This window comes from Onychomys torridus, chromosome 19, assembly GCF_903995425.1.
Source record: "Onychomys torridus chromosome 19, mOncTor1.1, whole genome shotgun sequence".
NCBI classification, from domain to species: domain Eukaryota; kingdom Metazoa; phylum Chordata; class Mammalia; order Rodentia; family Cricetidae; genus Onychomys; species Onychomys torridus.
Genome location: NC_050461.1, coordinates 46,124,816 through 46,132,633, shown reverse-complemented (window position 1 = coordinate 46,132,633; position 7,818 = coordinate 46,124,816).

Genomic DNA, 7,818 nt, shown 5'->3' with positions numbered 1-7,818 from the left:
GAGGGGAGTATGGCAGCATCCAGGCAGGCATTGTACTTGAGGAATAGCCGTGTGTGCATGTTGCAGGCCACAGGAAGTGGACTGACTGTCATACCGAGGGAAGCTTAAGAAAAAGACCTCAAAGCCGGCCTCCACAGTGACACACCTCCAACCGAATGTGTGGCCAATATTAAAGGTGTGCCCTCCAGCCTCAAGGTTTGGATTAAAGGTGTGTGTCATCCAGCCTCCTCCAACAAGACCACACTTCCTCCAACAACACTACACCTCCTAATAATGCCACTCTCTATGAGCTTATGAAGGCCAAATACACTCAAACTACCACATTCCACTCCCTGTGCCCCATAAACCTTTAACAATATAATAATGCATTTAGTCAAGTTTCAAAAGTTCCCATAGTCTATGACAGTCTCAACAATGCTTAAAAGTCCAAAGTTCAAAGTCTCCTCTGAGATTCATATAATCTCTTAACCATGTAAAGTCAAACCAAAACAGATCACATACATCCAACATAGAATGGCATAGGATGTACATTACCATTTCAAAATGTAGGGAAGGGAGCATAGTGAGGAAATATTGCACCAAAGCAAGACCGAAACCATCTGGACGAACTCCAAACTCTGCATCTCCTTGTCTGACATCAGAACGCTCTTTAGGTCTCCAATTCTGTTCAGTTTTGTTGACTGCAACTCACTTCTTTCTCTTGGGCTGGTTCCACTCACGGTTAGGAGCTCTCCTCCACAGGTATACCAGAACTCTGCATCTCTAACATCTTGAGTAATTACAAAATCCGAACTGCCCTATATCTAGGTAGGACACACTCACAATCTTCTGGACTCCTCCACAGGGCTTGGGTCACTTCTCCGACTCTGCCCTCTATAGTACACACAGCTAATCTTCTAGGCCCCAGATGGCTCTACTCCACTGCTGCTGCTGTTCTTAGTGGTCATTCCAAGGTACTGGCATCTCCAAAACACTGGGGTCTTCTGCCGCAACTGAGCTGCACTTTAAAAAGAACAGTGAAGCCAGAACTCCAGGAGTACTTGGCTGGCCTTGCACAATAGTTGATATTTATTCATGGTCTCTTCCTCAGTACCCTTCACAATTTCATTCCCATTGGAAGTTATACCAATTCAAATTGGCAGAAAGGCCTGAAATAAAAACAAAAAGAAAAAATAAACATTTTAAAAAGCCCACTGAGAATGTGATCTATGAAGTAGAGTAGGATGCTGTAACTGGATATGCAGGAGGCCACTTGAGTTAACATCCCATTTTTGTCCCTAGGTGCTTCCCCAGGCTGCTCCTTAGCTTCCTCATCTATAATTTGATCCCCATGATCCTCTGTGAACTCTCCTGGACAGTGACTATGTCGTCTTCAAAGCAAGAAAAAATGCTTCTTATGGCGTCTTGGGAATTTATGCCATTTACTGTAAGACCCAGGATGGCATGAAATTGTGATATTGGTGCATTTTTTCCCCTGTGGCCTTGCATTCATTGACAAGAGCATCAAGATGTAATAGGTTGTTGCCTTGGACCCTTAGAGATCCAACTCTCTCTGCCTCACAAATGCTAGGTTTAAAGGAAAGCATCATCATGCCCAACAAGAAGGGTCATTTTTGAGCCATCAAGTAAATTTTTTAAAAGTATACAGGCTGAGGACAGGGGAACCCATGGCTGATGTGTAAAATTAAAACACAAATATAATTTAAAAAATTAAAAACAAGTATACAGGGTGGACATCATAGAAATCATGCTATCTGCCCATAACAGCAGGAAATGTGAAATCAACAACAGGAAGACAAGCGGGAAATCCTCAAACATTTCAGTGTTGAAGAGCATGCATCTATATAGCTATGTGTTAAATAAAAAAACTGATAGGAAAAGCAGAAAATATTTTAACATGAGAAAAAACAAACACCAGGTTTTAAAATCACAATGGAAACTTTAATCCTATAGCAACTTGACAGAACATCTTAGCAGGTGTCTTGGAACAGTCCTGGTAACCCAGGCTTCCAATAAATAGATGAGCAGAAAATGTCTGCAATGGTGGAAAGCTTTCTGGTTGAATGTTCTTTGGAGCCTGATATTCTGGTTAAAGTTCACCAAATATGTCATGAGAACTCACCCCTTCCTATGTGTCAACAGGCAGAGGAGCAAAGTGACAAGAAGTATTCAATAATACCCATATCAGTAAATGTGGTTTACCAAATGAAAAGAACAAAGAGCAAAGGTTTCATGATCCCCACAACAGATGCAGTAAATGGTGTCAAAACTCAACACTGGTACCACCAGAACCAGGAGGGTAGAGGACACCCACAGGCCCACCAGATGCTGCTTGTCCTGGGTCTGTAGAAGACAACCACAGGCCTGCCTGGCACCATGAGATTCCAGGTGGGCCTATGCCTTAATGATGAGTGAATATATGGTGGGGAGATGTGGGAGAGAAAGAGATGCAGAACTGTTCACGTACTGTGGAAGAAGCAGATCTGAAGAGGTGAGGTGGTACCAAATGGGCTGATGTGGGTGGCCTGCTTGACACCTGGGGTCATCATGACATCTAGGCCCAGGATGCTGCCAAGAGCCATGCCTGGGTTCATGGTCCTGCTAAGCTGGCATCTCTGTGGATGTCAATGGATATGTTAATGTGCAGATGTCTTGTGTCTGGGCTGCCACCTTGGACCATGTTGGTGTCTGAGGGTTATGCTGCCACCAGGGCCATACAGATCTGAGTGGCCTATGCTGCCACAAAAGGTCATGTTGATAACTGTGCCTAAGCTGCAGCCAAGGACCATGTCTGGATCCATGGCCCTACTTCAACTAGGGTCTGTGTTGATGTCTATGTCTTCTGTTACCTTCAAGATCCATGGGATGTCTGGTGTCTGGGCCTCTACCTGGGGCTGGGGCCATGTTGAAGTCTGAGGACCACTCTGTTGCTGGGCCCATAGAGTTCTGAGTGGCCTGCATTGCTACTTGGGACCATGGTGATATCCAGGCCCAAGCTGAGGGCCACATCTGGGTTCTTGGTCCTGCTGCATCTGAGGTCTCTGTTGATGTCCATTGTTAGAATTCTTAGCCACTCCCCCAGCTACAAAACCGCACATGCACTGTCCAGTAGCCAGGCAAGATCCTTAGTCATCCCAGGGCCTTACATCTTATGTAATCCATGCACTACATAATCATGTAATTTGTGCACTGCGTGTTTACACAGTCTATGTGCATGTGGGGCATAGCTACATAAGCCCATATGCACTTGTGTAGGGGGAACCTATAAAAGCAGGTTCCACCTATACCTCCCCTCTCTTCCTGCATGGTCATTCCATAAGCCTATGCACAACCCTTCTGTTCCCTTCCCTTAATAAACTGTTATAGTGGGTTTTGTTGTGCCCCGTGGCTTCTCTTACATGTTAAACAGTGTCACTTAATAAATAACATTCATTGCCAGTGTTAACACAGGTGTACATGAAAACCATGTGTATTGAAGTCTGAAGGCAATACTGAGCAGGCCTTGCCCCTCAGTAGGTCCTGCACCTCCTGGGAGAGTTGGTCCCACCCCTCCATGGCCTTGGGAGAGCTAGTCCCAAAGATCAAGCACTGGAGACCTGGCCTGCCCCTCATTTGAGATGTGGCTCCTGCACTCCGGAATGCTGGCTCCACCTGCCACCATGAGCATATGAGAGCTGGCTCCACCTTCGCCAGAGGCGGGTGTCCCAGTGGCCCAGACTGACCCACTCAGCTACCACCCAGGCACACTTCCAGGACTTCGTGTTGGTCCACCCCAACATCTACTCCATCGATGACCTGCCAGAGGGCATGAAGGGTCTAGTCCTGATGAACCATAGCCGCAGGATCCCCATGACTCAGGAAAACAACAGGATGTCTGAGAGGAGTTTATGTGAGTGTCCAGTACTGATGGTGTACCAGAAGCCAGAGGCCTTGAACCTGACCAACAGCTCATTATTCAATGAACATTTGCAAATAAAGCTGTTTGGACAAAGGTGTTTACTCCCAGTGCCACTAAGACAGATGAAGAGGTGATGGAGAGGCAGGAAAGACAGAGGAGGGAAGTGGGGGTTTGTTTGTTTGTTTGGTTTGGGGTTTTGTTGTTTTGTTTGTTTTTTAATTAGTATTTTTTATTTATTTTTATTTCTTTTCAAATTTTCTTTGGTGGGGCGATGCTACAAGGATAAAAGGCAGATATGGAAAGACTGAGAAATGAGTAGGATTGGAATGTATGATGTGAAATTCCCAAAGAATTTAATTATAAATAAATTATGTTTTAAGAAATGCAAACATAAAAAAAACTCAACACACTTTCTGATAAAATCTATCAATAAACTAAGTATAGCAAAATGTCCTTATACACACACACACACACACACACACACACACACACACACACAAAGACTTACACTACAATACAGCTAAAAGCACAGCTGACAATGAGAAGGTTCCCAGCTTTCACAACTTGTACTCAGTACAGCACTAGAAATCCTAGCTAGAGAAACTGGACAAGAAAAAGATATAAAATGCATCTAGACTAGAGTGCAGAGGTTGAGGAGTCTCTACTTGCATATGACATGATAGTATATTTAGACAACGCTGATGAGTCCAGCAAAGTGAAGTTAAGAGTAACAAATTGAGTATTAACTGTTAGGATAAAAAAATCAGCAAACAACAGAATCAATTTCATTTACACACTCTAACAAAATATGATCTGACAATTAAATTAAGGGAATTTCTTCACTGTCTGTACCATCAAAAAGAATTAAATACTTACAAATAAACTCGGCTAATGAGCTAAAGTATCTGTGGATAGAAAACTGCAGACAGAAAAAGAAACCAAAGAAGACTCAACTAATTGGGGACACACCCTGTGTTCACTGACTGGAAGAAATACCGTTACAATGTCATACTAATCAGTGACGTACAGACTCTCTGTGATCTCTATTGAAATCCTATGTGTTCTCCGTAGGAGTTTGTGTCGAGAAGGGGGTTTTATACAGAAATATAGAAGCCTCTAAATAGTCAACATACTTCTGAATGTTCAGATTTATGTAATTTCTTCATATATGCACGAGTGTTTTGTGCATATGTGTGTCTGTGCACCTCTGTGTTGTGGACGGTTGAGAGCCACCACATGGGTGCTGGGAACTGAACTCTGGTGCTCTGCCAGAACAAGAGTTTTTAACGGCTGAGCCATGTCTCCAGCTGCATTCAGAGTATTCTGAGACTGAACACAGCAGTATATACCACATTTCTAGATTTCAAACTACACCCAAAGCTACAGTAATCAAGACAGCATGACAGAAAACAAACACTGACCAATGATGGAACAGAACAGGGAGCCCAGAAGCAAGCCTCACACAGACCTTTATCAAAGACGCCATCAATGGGGAGAGGAAAATCTCTTCAATAAACACTGCTGGGAAAACTGGGAGACAGCACGCAAAAGCTAAACCTGAACCTTAGAGTACACGTCATACAAAAGCATCCTCAAAACGGACTGAGATTTAAGTGTAAAATATGACATAGTGAAACTATATAAAGGAAACATTTTGATATTTATCTTTGTAATGACATTTGAATCTTAAAACAAAATTCACAGATAACAACAGCAAAAGGAAAAACATCAAACTAGACAGGTGGAGGTAAAAGGGAGCAAACATCAATAGAGAGCCAAGCAATGTGCTTCACATCTTTAATCTCAGCACTCAGGAGGCAGAGGCAAACTCTGTGAGTTCCAGACAAGCCAGGGTTACACAGTAAAACTTTGTCTCAATAAACAAACAAACAAACAAACCACAAATAGGCATCCCACAGACATTTCCAAAGCATGTGTTGTACTTTGAAACTGAAGTGTTTCTCAAACACCCAGGTGCAGAAGAGTTGATCCCCTGGTAATGGTGCTTTAGGGAGGTTTGAGAACCAGCGAGGGGTGGGGCTGAGTGTAAGGAAATTATACCATTGGGGTGTGCACTTGAGGATAAACTGGGACCCCACTGCTCCTCTCTCTTTACTATCCTGTCACCATGTTCCATCACGTACTTCCCACCATGATGCTTCCCAGAGCAACAAGCCCATGGATGGAAGACCAGGTGTTGTATCTTAGCAACAGAAACTAATAGCTGATTACCATCCAATGCTGTGTTACCAACATTGGTCTCTAGTAAAATGTGCACAGCCTCATACACTTCAACACCAATAAAATAAACTGGTTTCTTTAAATGGACAATGAATATTAAAGGCCAGGCATTTCTCCAAAATAACATAGGAATAGCCAACAAATATATAAAAAGATGCTTCACATCACTGATCACCAGGAAAATGTCAGGCAGAATCACATAGAGGGAGCTGGGCCAATAACTCCGGGGGTAAAGTGCTTGCTGCCCAAACATGAAGATCCGAGGTGAGCTCTCTAGCACCATATAAAAATCAATCATGGTAGTGTGGGTATGTAACCCCAGCACTATTGGGCACAGATAGGTAAACTTTGAGGACTCACTGGTCAGCCAATCTAGATAAAATGTTAAGAACCAGGTTCACTGAGAGATCGTGTCTTCATTTTAAGGTGGAAAGAAATGGAAGGAAATGCCAACATTATCCTCTACTTCCACATGCACATCACAAGTACACACAGAGGCATGTAAATCCTATACCAGAGAAACAGATACATATCCAAGCACACATAGGTGCCTCTGTAATCACATACCATGTAAACAGATACACATCCAAGCACACACGCATATACTGTAACAGAGACACTAACATATACATTATCTTTTTTTTTTTTTTTTTTTTTTTTGGTTTTTCAAGACAGGTTTTCTCCGTGTAGTTTTGGTGCCTATCCTGGATCTCGCTCTGTAGACCAGGCTGGCCTCGAACTCACAGAGATTCTCCTGGCTCTGCCTCCCGAGTGCTGGGATTAATTAGTGCACTACCAACCCCCCCCCCCCCAGCCACATAATCTTTTAATTGATATTTAAAAGAAGATTAGATTTCATTTGCTGAGATAAAACACTGACCAAAGCCACCTGAGGAAGGAATGGGCTTACAGGTTGCAGCCCATCATCTACAGAAAGCAGAAGGTCGAGGCAGGAACCTGGAGGAAGGAATGAAGCAGAGGCCATGAAGGAATGTTCCCCATTGGCTTGCTCCCAGGCTCATGTCCATCTACCTCTCTCATACAGTCCAGGCCCACCTGCATAAACATGGCACTGTCCACAGTGGGCTGGTCGCGGGCCCTCCCACATCAATCATTAATCAGGAAAATGTCCACAAACAATCCCACAGGCCCATGGATAAATGCATTCCTCACTCACACATACAGATTCATACATATTCTCCATAGTAGAGGCACACACAAGCACATGTGTTTACATGCACACACACACACACATACCATAGTACACACACACACACACACACACACACACACACACACACAAATAAATAAACAAGATTTTTTTTTAAGTGCTATAAGAGAGAATCCAAACCCATCCTGAAAAGCAGCCTAGGACCTGCTCTGGTCAGGAGGTATGTAAACACTGAAGAGCTGTCAGGGGCTGCACAGCAGGAGAGTCCTTGTTTTAGGGAACAGAAAATCACCTTGAAGGGCATCTTAGTCAAGATTCTGTTGCTATGAACAGATGCCATGAGCATGAGAACTCTTGGGAGAGAATGCATTTAGTGGGGCCTGTTACAGTTTCAGAGGCTTAGTCCATTATTATCATGGCAGGCAAGTATGGTGCTGGAGATGTAGCTGAGAGACAGCTCCTGATCCACAGGCAGAGAGAGCAACACTAGGTCTGGCATGGGCTTTTG